Genomic DNA, 12,955 nt, shown 5'->3' with positions numbered 1-12,955 from the left:
CAACAACTTCAATTATTATGTAAGTCATATTTATTAAAACATTGTCGCAATTCCTTTACAACTTCAATTCCTAGATAATTTCAATTAAATCACTACTGTCAACATTAATTCTTACGTAATATCTATTGAAAAATCATTAGACGAATAAAAATTAATCACATGCAACTAAATACTTGTTCACCTTAAATTTTTAAAATGAAAATTGAATTACAAAATTCTAACAATAAATAAACGGCCACCGAGTTGAGGTGTAGATAATAAATTGTAGTCCCTTTAGTTCTTGACATTTTTTAATTAGGTCTGAACTTTGTTCCTAAGCTGTATATGTTTTTTTTTGTTGAAAAATGAGTATTTTGTATTAAACTTCACAAAGTACACCACCCAATGACCTCATTAAAAAACCTCTCTAAGCCTAGATAGAGGAAAAAGAGTGCTCCTTGAGGTGGAAAGAGGGATGAAAATCACCAAATACAATCACCCAAACAACCGAAAAATACATCAGAGTAACAACCCAGAACAAGCTAACAAAAATGTAGCTAAACCTACCCCTGAAGGAAATACACGAAACATCACACATCCAAAATAGAAACAAGACCCTACAACAACCCCATAACCCAAGACCAATGAGCGAAGACTATGGATGGAAGCTTCACAAAGCTCCACAGTTGAATGAACACAAGAAGGAAATAGGGTTGGATACTGCACCACTAAGCTTATCCCCAGCTTGGTTATTTGATGAAGTCACCAACTGAAAAAACAACCAACATGACGAGCACCATAGCACCCAAACTAGAATTCCACTTGAAATCAACTAACTTTATGCACCAATTTAAAATAATGCATACTACAACAAAACTGGCTTTTTGCGGCGTTTTTTTTACCTTTAGCGGCGTTTATAAGCGCCGCTAAAAACACATGCGGCGTTAAGACAAACGCCGTTGAAAATAGCGCCGCTAAAGTTCGCGGCATTTTTTAACAAAAAACGTCGCAATAGGTATTGATATTTAGCGGCATTTGTGTGACAAACGCCGCAATAGGTGTTGATATTTAGCGGTGTTTGTCATAAAAACGCTGCAATAGGTTATGATTTTTAGCGGCGTTTTTCTCACAAACGCCGCAGTAAGTGTTGATGTTTTGCGACGTTTTTGCTAAAAACGCCGGTAAAGGTCTGTATATAGCGACGTTTCTAGGATAAAAATGCCACTAAATAACACAGAATTTAACAGTCCTAAAAATTATGCTTGATTACTCCAAAACTATTTTTTCAACCTATTCCATTATCCAACAAACAAAACAATAATAACATCAAACTCTATATCTATAACAAACAACATCAAATCCAATATAATAAATAAAAGTTTTCATTAACGTAATATAAGTTCAGTTACACAAGGTTCAGTAGAATGCTTATAACATAAATGAGACTACGATGGTGGATTCTGAGGTTGCGTTTTCTGAATCATCAGCATCATATCATTGAGTCATTTTTCAAATTCTTCACATCTCTGCTGATATGCTACTTTTCTTTGTGCTGCCGCAACTTCTTTCTCTGCTTCCGCTGCTGCTCTGGCTTCTTCTGCTGATGCTCTATCTGCTTCACTTGCTTCATTTTCCGCTTTCAAGTTAGCCATTTGTTGATCCATTTCAACCAACTTTTCTTTTAAACAACAAACTTCTTGGTGGGAAGATCGAGACTGTGATGACATGCACTGTGATGAACTGGATCCAAAATATTTGGTGGGAGTAACGAATGATCCTTGACAGCGCACCCGGCCATATCTTTCAGGACCTAAAACGTCATTAATAGCTTGGTTTTCAATGTCATCATCATTAACAATACCTTGACTCGAAGCAGTAACATGATACTCCGCCTTTTCTCCCTTAATTTTTCCTAATAAAGTGAATAATTAATTAAAATAAAAAATGTCATGGTATAAATATAAATAAAGTCAGGTAAATTTAAAATATCTACCCAAAAAATGTACCATAATTTCTGTAGCGTCAGCAGTCATAGGAGTGCCATCCTTTTTTGTATGTGTCATGTCGAAGAGTTGGATTCGACCAACTTTAGAACCGAATGTATTTTCCTACAATGTACCATAATATAATTACTATGAGTTAGTATGTACATGGAATACAAAAAACTATTTCAATAATCTATAATACCTCCTCATGAGCTATACAAGCAAAACTCTTTGATCCAGCCGTGTGCGTAAACTTTTGTTGTTGTCTGCTAGCAACACCAATATGCTCTCGATCCTACAATGTCAACCAACCACTTTTAATGATGATTTACAATTCGTTAATATTATTTCTGAAAAATACATCATACCTGTCCTTTTTGTGAACTCCAAAATCTGACTGCATCTTCCCATTTGTACTTGAGTATTCCTGGTAGGGTTGTTTGTAACTTCTCTTCAAGGCTGAGATCATTCTTGAAGTATTTCTTCTTTAAGGAGCTCTTGTGATCCCTCTATCTCTTCCCTAACGTTTGCTTCACATAATCGTCAGAGACCTCTAAAGAAAATTTCTCCTATACAGCATATAAGTGTGCACCGTAAGTATAAATTAGTATTGAATTTCTATAGAGTATGTATTATAATGGAATTATTACCTTAACAAAATCCAACGCTTGATTTTTGATACTATTAGGCATTTCGCGCCATGACTCGTAATTGATCGGTAACAGATTCGCATTACGTCCAACTATGCCTAAGTAACCTGCTAGAAGACGTGATTCTGGGCCAATAGGTTTACCGACATCGTTTCTTGAAACTTTGACACGATGCCCAGGAGGAAGTTGGTATAATTCCTTCAAAGTTGTACGTTATCGAGTCTTGCGCGTTCTAGTATTTTCAACTATATAATAAATTATTAAATGCTAGTTTTGAAAATGAACAAAGTAGTAAATAATGTTTCGAAGATTACTTTGAATTTCTACGTCTTCTTCAACAGTTTTCGGAACTTTGGAAGACTCAGGTTCATTCGATTCCTCGTTATTTCTTTCTTCATGTTCTTCAGAAGCTCGAACAACCCGCAAATTATTTATTTTTCTCCTCGGTATGATATCTATAATAAACAAACATGAGTAATAAAAAATAAATAAATTAATGAATATATTGAAAGACAACATGTTCAAGGTTATAACATTATAAATAAATAAATGAAGATATAAAATCGTACAAAAGTCTTATATAATGTCAGTTGTCATAAATATCTTCATCAACGTCCTCCCGAACCCATTGGAATTGTGTTGTATTACTGATAGTTTCATCTAAGTTTTGTGGTAGTAGAGGTAAACTTTCTGATCTTGTTTCAATGTCATCTCTACTTCCATCCCCGATGTCTATCAAGTCTCTTGGAGTATTTCGAAGCACAACATACCAACCATCATCCATTGGATCATGACAATAAAATACTTGTTTCACTTAAGAAGAAAATACATATGGTTCATCCATCAAACATTGACCTGTGTGAATTAATCGAGAGAAATTCACCATTGTAAACCCGAATTTATCTCTTTTTATACATCTGTTTACATCAACCCAGTCACACCGAAACAGCACAACCTTTCATTTTCCATAATAATCTAACTCAATAATGTCTGTAAGATTTCCATAATAATCGATCTCTCCCTCATGCGGATTATTGTCCCTTACAGTAGCATAACTTGTAGTTGACGAAGTAACTACGACTCCACAATTTTGTGTCCTTCTTAATCTTTCACGAGATTTCGTGTGGAACCTGAACCCATTAATGATGAAGGCATTATATCTTTTAACTATTCTATTCGGACCTTGAGAAAGCCATTTAACTTCTTCACTAACTTCTCTCCCACTCCAAACCTATTACACATGAATGGTGAATTAATTTGCATTGACGTCGATATAAAAAACAAGACATATATAATTTATAAGTGTTCCGTAAGATTTATTTGCTTACCGTCTGGCCTAACCATTCATGAAAAGTTTATGTGAATAACTTATGTAGCTCTCGCTGATTTAATCTTCGGGAGCGTGCTCAAGATCTCAATACTTCTTTAAACTCACTATAAAGAATATTATGTCGTTAAAAATTGATAAATATAAAAGATAAAGAGATTTCATTAGGATTGGGTCCGAAAGACTTAAGTACGAAAGGGATATATTGAATCGTGATGGAAAAGAACATATCGGTGTGCTTGTACCCAAGACGTGTCATCTAAGTGTGCAATTTCAATTTTCCCTAATGGTTGACCATAACTTCCAAAGAAATAATGTTGAGGTAAGTCATCAATACTTAACACATAATTTCGATTTGGTTTATTCCATCTTGTTTCAACATATTCCAAATATCTAGAGCAAAATGTCATACATTCCTCTGCCAAATACCCTTCAGCAATTGATCTTTTCGGATAATTCTTATTACTACAATAAGACTTCAACTTGCCCAAGAACCTATACACAAAACAACATACTACGTAAATACATTTGAGTGAGAGGTATAATCAGTAGTAATTTGAAACGTGTAATTCAAATAATACCTCTTTATAGGGTACATCCATCGATATAAAACTGGACCACCAATTCTTGCTTCGTGAGGAAGATGAATTAGCAGATGCACCACAATTGTGAAAAATGAAGGTGAAAATATCTTCTCCAAGTTGCATAAAGTCAAGACGACTCGATCTTGTAGTTTATCAAGTTCTTCAACCATTAGAACTTTCCCACAGATGATTTTCATTAAATTAGAAAGTTCAATGATACAAGACGTCACCTTATTCGACATGCAACCGCGAACAGCTACTGGCAGTAAATCTTGCATTAATATGTGATAATCATGTGACTTTAAACCATAAAGTCTTCGATCTTTAACACTGACACATCGAGAAATATTTGATGCATACCCATCTGGGACTTTTATATCCTTCAACACCGTGCAAAACACTTCTTTTTCTTTCTTCGAAAGAGAAAAAATAGAAGGTGGCAAGAAATTTCTTTCATTTGGACGTAATCGCGGATGAAGATCATGTCGAATTCCCATGTCCACTAAGTCAAGTCGACTCTTAAGATTATCTTTAGATTTTCTGCCATCATTCAGAATGGTCCTGATAATATTCTCACAAACATTCTTCTCAATATGCATTACATCAAGATTATGTCTCAAAATATACTTTTTCCAATAAGGCAACTCGAAAAATATACTCCTCTTTTTCCACAAGTCTACCTCGTTTGGATCATCCTCTTCACCAGACTCATCATCAGTTTGTTCGTCAACTTCAACCTCTTCATTGACTTGCTTTGCCTTTTTCTTTGATCGTGCACTACTTGGTTGATTCATCTTTCCATAAGTAAAATTGATATTTTTCAATATTCTGAATATTTGAGAGTCGGTTGTTTGGTCAGGAGCATTTCGAAACTCTTCATCACCATCAAATATATTCTTTTGACTTCTAAATCTATGATTATCAGGTAGCCACCGACGATGTCCCATATAAGAGAATTTTTTTCCATTAACCAACCACTTCGAACATGTTTCTACAGCACAACAAGGACAAGCGTAACGACCTTTGGTACTCCAACCCGATAAATTTGCATACGCAAGAAAATCATTAATTGTCCATAATAAAGTCGGGCGTAAATTAAAGTTCTCATTCGTCAATACATCGTATGTTTCGACCCTTTCCCATAACTGTTTCAACTCTGCAATTAGTGGCTGCATGTAAATATCAATATCATTTCCGGGGCCTTTCTCGTCGGGGATTATCATGGATAAGATGAAAGATGATTGTTTCATTCAAATCCAGGGAGGAAAATTCTATGGAACAAGAACAATAGGCCAAGTACTTTACGAAGTACTCATGATTTTGAATGGATTAAACCTATCAGTTGCAAGACCGAGCCTGACATTTTGAGGATCTCTCGCAAAACTTGGATACTTGTTGTCAAATGACTTCCAAGCTAAAGAATCCGCTGGATGCCGTAATAATCCATCATCGGTTCTGCCATCATGATGCCACCTCATAGACTCAGCAGTCTTTGAGGACATAAACAATCTTTGTAGCCTAGGTATGAGAGGAAAATATCGCAGAATCTTAATCGGTTTCTTTCTTGATCGTGCTTGAGCTTCATCCTCAGTAACATTTGCAAAGTTATATACAAACAACCAGCAATAAGAGCTATAATCATTTCAGCTTTAATTAAAAATCAGTTCAATATAAGTAACTTTCATCCACAATAAAAAATCACTGACAAGCAAGGTTTATATAAACTGATTCTGAAACTAAGAGTTGGTATATAGTTAGTTAGTGTATACTTTCTCCCCTGCTTGTTTTAATATAAAATTGCACAAGTCACATATAACATGTTGAGTGCAATGTGGGCAGCGCCAGGATGGTCTTCTAGAGTTTATGTCAACATAGTTATTGAAATCAAAGCACTACACCAAATCAAAGAAATTTTATAAACATCAGGAACAAGAGAAACCAGATTACCATGAGAATTGCAACACGACTAGGCAAGTAAGAAACTGTTACCTGAAGTATATATTTTTAGTCAGGCTTTTCGAAATGAAAGCAAGATTCAGTGATGAAGGTTTAAGAGGATCAAAATTTGCCATAAGGAATTCAGGATGTAGTAAGCTATTAACTCAGGCAAACTGCTGTAAAACTTCAAGTTCCAAAACTTTATTAATAAAAAAATAACTCAAGAAAGACTCACAAAAGAAATGTAACAATGGATAATATGAGCAACATATTGCATCTATTTTAGGTGGATTAGTATTTCATTTACAATATCATTATGGATAATATGAGCAATATTATGATGTAAGAAAGAAACAGAAAAACCTAAACCTAGAACCAGGTTTCAACATGTCATATTCTAAAATATCATGATACTCATGACTTTCAAACCACATCTTCCGTCTCAGGAAGAAAGCATATATTCATCCCTACATTATACCTCACCTTGAGTTTTGATTTTATTCTTGGCCTACATAATGTGGTCTTTCTTGTAGTACATATTTTTGGATATACCTGATATAAATTCTAAGAAAATACTGCTAAAGAATAGGGAAAGAAAAGAATTTATTCAAACCGGACAACATAAAACACAGTTTCTGGGAAGAGTTATGAATTCAAACATTGTTAGGATATTTGTCGTAATGATAACAAAACAAACCATTACAACAACCAAAAAACTATAATCGAGTCTCACAACCCTTAATTGGTTAGAATAAAGTCAAAGTGTGATTAACATGTGAAAATGGATCAATTTTCACTAGTCACTGCAACCAACCTATGCATTACATGCATGCCCTTTGATAGGAGTTCTGATGCGCGTTCGGCTGTTGGAAGAAAGAGAGTCAATCAAATTAAATTCAACAAGTACTTAATCCTTGAGAAAAACTAATTTCATGAACCATTTATAAAAGATTTACAAAAAAATTGATGATCAAAGGGCATTGCAACAAGTACTTAATATTGAAAAGCTATAGTAAGGGCATTATTGCTAATAAAAATCGAGCAATCTGCGACAGTAACATCAACTTTAGAAAATTATGAACCCATTTCAGAGAGATCTATCATCTTTCTCGAGAGATCCATTCTTTTAGAAAATCGATCGCTCGTGCGGAAAAATCGGCCTTTTCCATTCCAATATCTAAGGGATCGATCAATCCTCTGAAAATTTACAAAATTGATATTGATCATGCATAATTAAACTACCAATTCAACTCCTAATTGTTTTTATAGTAAAGGATCAAATATAAACATACTTGAAATATTAAAAATATGTCAAATCACAACCAATTCACTCTTCATAATATTCAATCAACAAACAAGCATACTTTAGAAATAAAAATTACATATTTGGTCCTAATAGTCATTTTTAGGCAACCATTTTATCACTTTAGGAAATTATGATCATATACCTATTCTAACATGCTTAACATACCATCCACGTAACAATTGAAGTATTTAAAACATGATAAAGCACTTCATTAAGCATAACGTACCATAATTGAACATTCTTAGGGTTAGCAGTATGCGTTGCAACGAAAGTTCTCACAACAGTCATAGAGAAATAAAAATTGCTTTACTTCTAGTGATTTTACTGGATCATATCTATCGAAAGAAGCGAGGTCTTCTTTAAGAGTTTCACTAGAATCGTTAACACCATAAACTTAGCCAAGTGTACAACGATAGTTGACTTAACAAGGTTAGAGACATCTAAGTTGCTAGCAATTTAAGAGAGATCTAAACTGTCTTGGTAGTATTAGTAATTTTAGGGTTAGTTGTTTAAGACTAAGAGAACTTTGTTATCGACAAAACTTAAGTTTCCCCTATGAGTTATGCTATTACATTAGTGTAAAACATGTTTGTCACAACAAAGTACTGGTTTAATATTTGCAAGTAAAACCCATCTTAGCATTTTTCAATCTTGAATTCCTTGACTCAGTCTTTTTGATAACTTGGACTGAATTGCTTGAAAAGCTATTGCTAATAAAAATCGAGCAATCCCTGACAGTAACATCAAGACGAAGGTGAAATTGATGATCAGACCTTGGGAATTTTTGAGAATATGTTTCAGCAGACACTTCTCAAGTCATTTGTAAGTGGTATTGGCAGCATCATCAACATCCTTCTCGGAATATGCTTGCCCTGAAATTGTTTGATGAAGACACTACAAATAAATGAGATGAAAACATTAGGAAATTGCTTATTACAAGTCACTAGAGTCGAGCCAGCAAGAGAAACTAAAACCCAATATTCTTGTTGAATCAACTACTAAGAGAAAAAAAGCCTAACCTGGGTCTCGCGAAAAGCTTCTCATTTTCTTCGCGTAATTTTCCCCCCAGTCTGAAATCAGAGAGAAATCGAAGGGAAACAAGGGAAGAAGGGTTAAGAAATGTTGGGTTGGATTTTAGTTCTCGACCTAAGATTGTTGGAAGCAACGACGTTGGAGGCGAAGGATGCTGGGCGCAGTGAAGGAGATGGAAAGGAAAATCGTGATGGAAAAATGGCTAGGGCGAATGGTGAATTAAAACGGACTTTGCGGTGTTTAACAATACAAACGCCACTGAAGGGTAACCAATTGCGGTGTTTTTAATTATAAACGCAACTAATGTTAAAAACATTTGCGGCGTTTTTTGTCAAAACGCCATAAATATATCGTTAATTTACGGCGTTTGTTACTACAACGCCGCTATATGTGCAACCTATTGCGGCATTTTTATCAAAACGCTGCTAAAGTACTAATTTATTGCGGTAAAAAACGCCGCTATATGTCTAAAGTTAATGACGTTTAAATAAAATACATTTGCAGCATTTTTTGTCTAAACGCCACTAATGTACGAATCATTTACGGCGTTTGTTACCAAAATGCCGCTTTATGTGAACCCTATTATGACATTTTTGTCAAAACACCACTAAAGCACTAATTTATTACGACGTTTATTAAAAAACAACGCTATATGTCTAAAGTTAATGACGTTTAAATAAAAAACATTTGCTGCGTTTTTTGTCTAAACGCCACTAATGTACGAATCATTTGCGGCGTTTGTTATCAAAACGCCGCAAAAGTACTAATCTATTATGGTGTTTATTAAAAAACGCCGCTATATGTCTAAAGTTAATGACGTTTAAATAAAAAACATTTACGGCATTTTCTATCAAAACGCCACTAAAGTCCAAATCATTTGGTGCGTTTGATACCAAAACGCCTCTATATGTTAACCCTATTACGACATTTTTCTCAAAACGCCGTTAAAGTACTAATCTGTTGCAGCGTTTATTAAAAAACGCTGCTATATTTTTAAATTTAGTGGCATTTGTAAACAAACGCCCCTAATTACCTTTATTTAGATAAAAAAGATTTTACATATTTAATTTCTACTCTACATCAGCTAAACTGACTGATATATGTAGCTTTATCTAATGAACAAATATACATTTTAATTAACCCACAAGTTATGCAAAATAAAACCTAACAACAAAATAAATTACCCCTTCCCATAACTGTTTCAACTATGCAATCAGAGGGCAGATTTGGTCACCAGGACATTTAAAAGACGACGTCACTTGGAATCGTGCTCAGTCTGTTGTTGTACCAGAGAAGAAGGTTTGAGGGAAGAAGAGTTGAAATGATTTTACAGGTAGGAGAAAAGGAGGACCATATATTTAACATTTTGCGACATTTTTAAAAAAATGCCACTATATCACATACTTTTGCGGCGTTTATAAAAAACGCCACTATTGATTAATACTATTGTGGCGTTTATCTAAAAACGACGCGAAAGTATTAATTATTGCGGTGTTTGAGGTATAAATGCCGCTAAATTACCGCTATATTGTGGCGTTTGGCCTAAAACGCCGTAAAATTTCTTCTCTATTGCGGCGTTTCTTGTTAAAACGCCATTATATGTCCACTATATTGCAGCGCTTGTACATAAAACGCCACTAAAAAGAAACATATTGCGGTATTTATCAAAAAATACCGCACCATTAATACTCAATAGCAACGTTTTTATACAAACGCCACTTAATGACTACTCTTTTGCGGCGTTTTTTGATAAAACACCACTATAAATAAATCTATACCGACGTTTGTGCCATAAACGCTGCTAAATTACCAATATATTACGGCGTTTTTTGAAGAAACGCCGCTATATTATCATTTGGCGACGTTTTAATTATAAGCGCTGCTATATTTCAAAATATTGTGGCGTTTACTCTCCAAACGCCGCTACATAACACTTTTGCTGTAGTGGTAGAAATCACAAAACAAGCACCATACCAGCCAACAAGAATTTAGCTAACTCATTGCAACAATAAAAACAGTGCTGAAATTTGCAATAGAACTAGATTAGTCTGTGAAGAGCTTCATGACCGAGCAGCAAACAAAGAGATTCTAAAATCAGAGTCAGTAGCTATCGAGAACCCCCTTAAACTGAAGCTGGCACCACTGGAATCAACATCGGCCACAAGTAATGCGCCCATAACCCTATCTGAAGCAAAGCTTTTAAGAAAATCTAGTCTGCCGAAATAACAACACCGTTAAATTACAAGAGCGCACATGCCTACACCAATACAAAGAAACAACAATTGGACGAACCGACAATAGCAACTCGAGAACACCCTTTCTTCCATATCAACTGGCCTGGAAGGAGTTTGAAGTCTCTCAACTAACACAATTAACAGAAACGAACCCATGCCTAGGATAACAGGAAGACACTGGACTGGAAAGGCGTCTAACGACAAACGCCGACTGCTGAAATGATTGAAAACAATCTCTCAAACACATTTCTCTCTTAAAGCTGAAAAATCCACACCTAGAGCATCACCAAATGCTAAAGTTGCTTCAGCTTCAAACATACAACCCAAAACGACACCCGGAAATATCCCCACCACGGTTTTCTCTATCTATCATCGAACCTCTAGGATAACACAACCCACTCCGGCCTAAGTATTCAACTTCTTCCTTTTGAAAAATTAATTATCTTGGAAGCACTCCTCACATGATTGGAAAGAAGCCATCTCTTCCAAAAAATGCATCCTGCATCCTGGAATAAAGAAATAGAATGGGCACCCACCACTAATTTGAAACTCTAAAAAAAACTCCATTTGCCCATAACTTTCCACAATAGTCTTGAAAAAAGCCCAACTATAGAAAAAGCGAGACTTCCAAAAAACCCCTCAACTCCAACTGCTATAAACTCCACTAAGACATCCGCATGCACCGATATGTTGCCAACATTCCACTATCAATAAAATACCACTGACTCAACACCTTGAACTACACATCCCTCATACAACCTTTTTCGGGACCAGAATCTACTGCACATGCTACCACGAAACCCGAACCATCCGCCATTACCACAGCGACTAAATGCCACGCTCCACCCTCAACCAAAGATCCATAAAAGAAAGCACGAACCTCTCAACAACGCTGAACTTCCATGAGAAGCAAACTCCCAAGTTACAAAAGCTGCCAGCAAAACTAGACCAGAACTAAATGGCCCTATAATTGACACTACGGGAACGTCGAAATATATTATTACCGATAGCCATCACATACCACAACAGGAATTCAAACCCAGCATCTGCATCAGACCCTCCAGCAACTAAGAACACATCTCAACACCAACACTGCTGAAATCATTACTCCACCACCATCCGGAGTTCCATAAAAAAGCACACAATGAAAAACACAAACACATAAGCAGCCAGAGGACAACATCTTACGAACAAACCCACACACTCCATTCAAACTAGGAGACGAAGAAAAGAAACAACGGTGACGAAAACAACGTCGATAAAACATGAACCGCTCAATCGCGAGGCGTTGGCCGCCTCCATCACCATCCTTGTTGCTAATAAACAGCTTATTAAAAGGTAAAATAACAAAAGAAGGAAAAGAATCGGCGACCAACAACCAGCCTTAAGGGCTAGTGTCGCCGCCTCCCGTGAACCTTATTGTAGGTGTACTTTTTTTTATTTAGTCAATTAACCTTGCATTTTACTCAATTTGGTCTTTTGACTGCAATTGTTTGCAATTTCTTTCATGTATATGTTCTTATCGTGAAAAAACAAGGCCAAATTTAAACAACTAAAAGACGTCATCATTTTCTGTAAGAACGCACACTTAATTATATTTAGTAATTATTGGTAATCTATATCTACAGGATACACATGTTTGCAGGCATTCAGGTGAAGCTCGAGAAAGTGCTTTTCAAACTACATTAACTTCCTAGCTACAGTCATCTTTCTGCTCTCTATGTCTGCCTCTGTTGAGTAATCAGAAAAACCTTCAAGAATTTGTGAAAATTTCTTTACTCAATCAGAAAAAAGATGATTACATTCTCACATTCTTTCAGCTTATATAACAGCTTTTACAAGCTTGAAAACCCGCTTAACAATATTCTGTTATAACCAACTAGCTTCTAGACTCTTATTAATTCTAGAACCATCTCAACT

This window comes from Hibiscus syriacus, unplaced genomic scaffold, assembly GCF_006381635.1.
Source record: "Hibiscus syriacus cultivar Baekdansim isolate YM2019G1 unplaced genomic scaffold, ASM638163v2 tig00111099_pilon, whole genome shotgun sequence".
NCBI lineage: Eukaryota > Viridiplantae > Streptophyta > Magnoliopsida > Malvales > Malvaceae > Hibiscus > Hibiscus syriacus.
The sequence above is the reverse complement of the archived record's forward strand: the minus strand, read 5'-3'. Positions refer to the sequence as shown.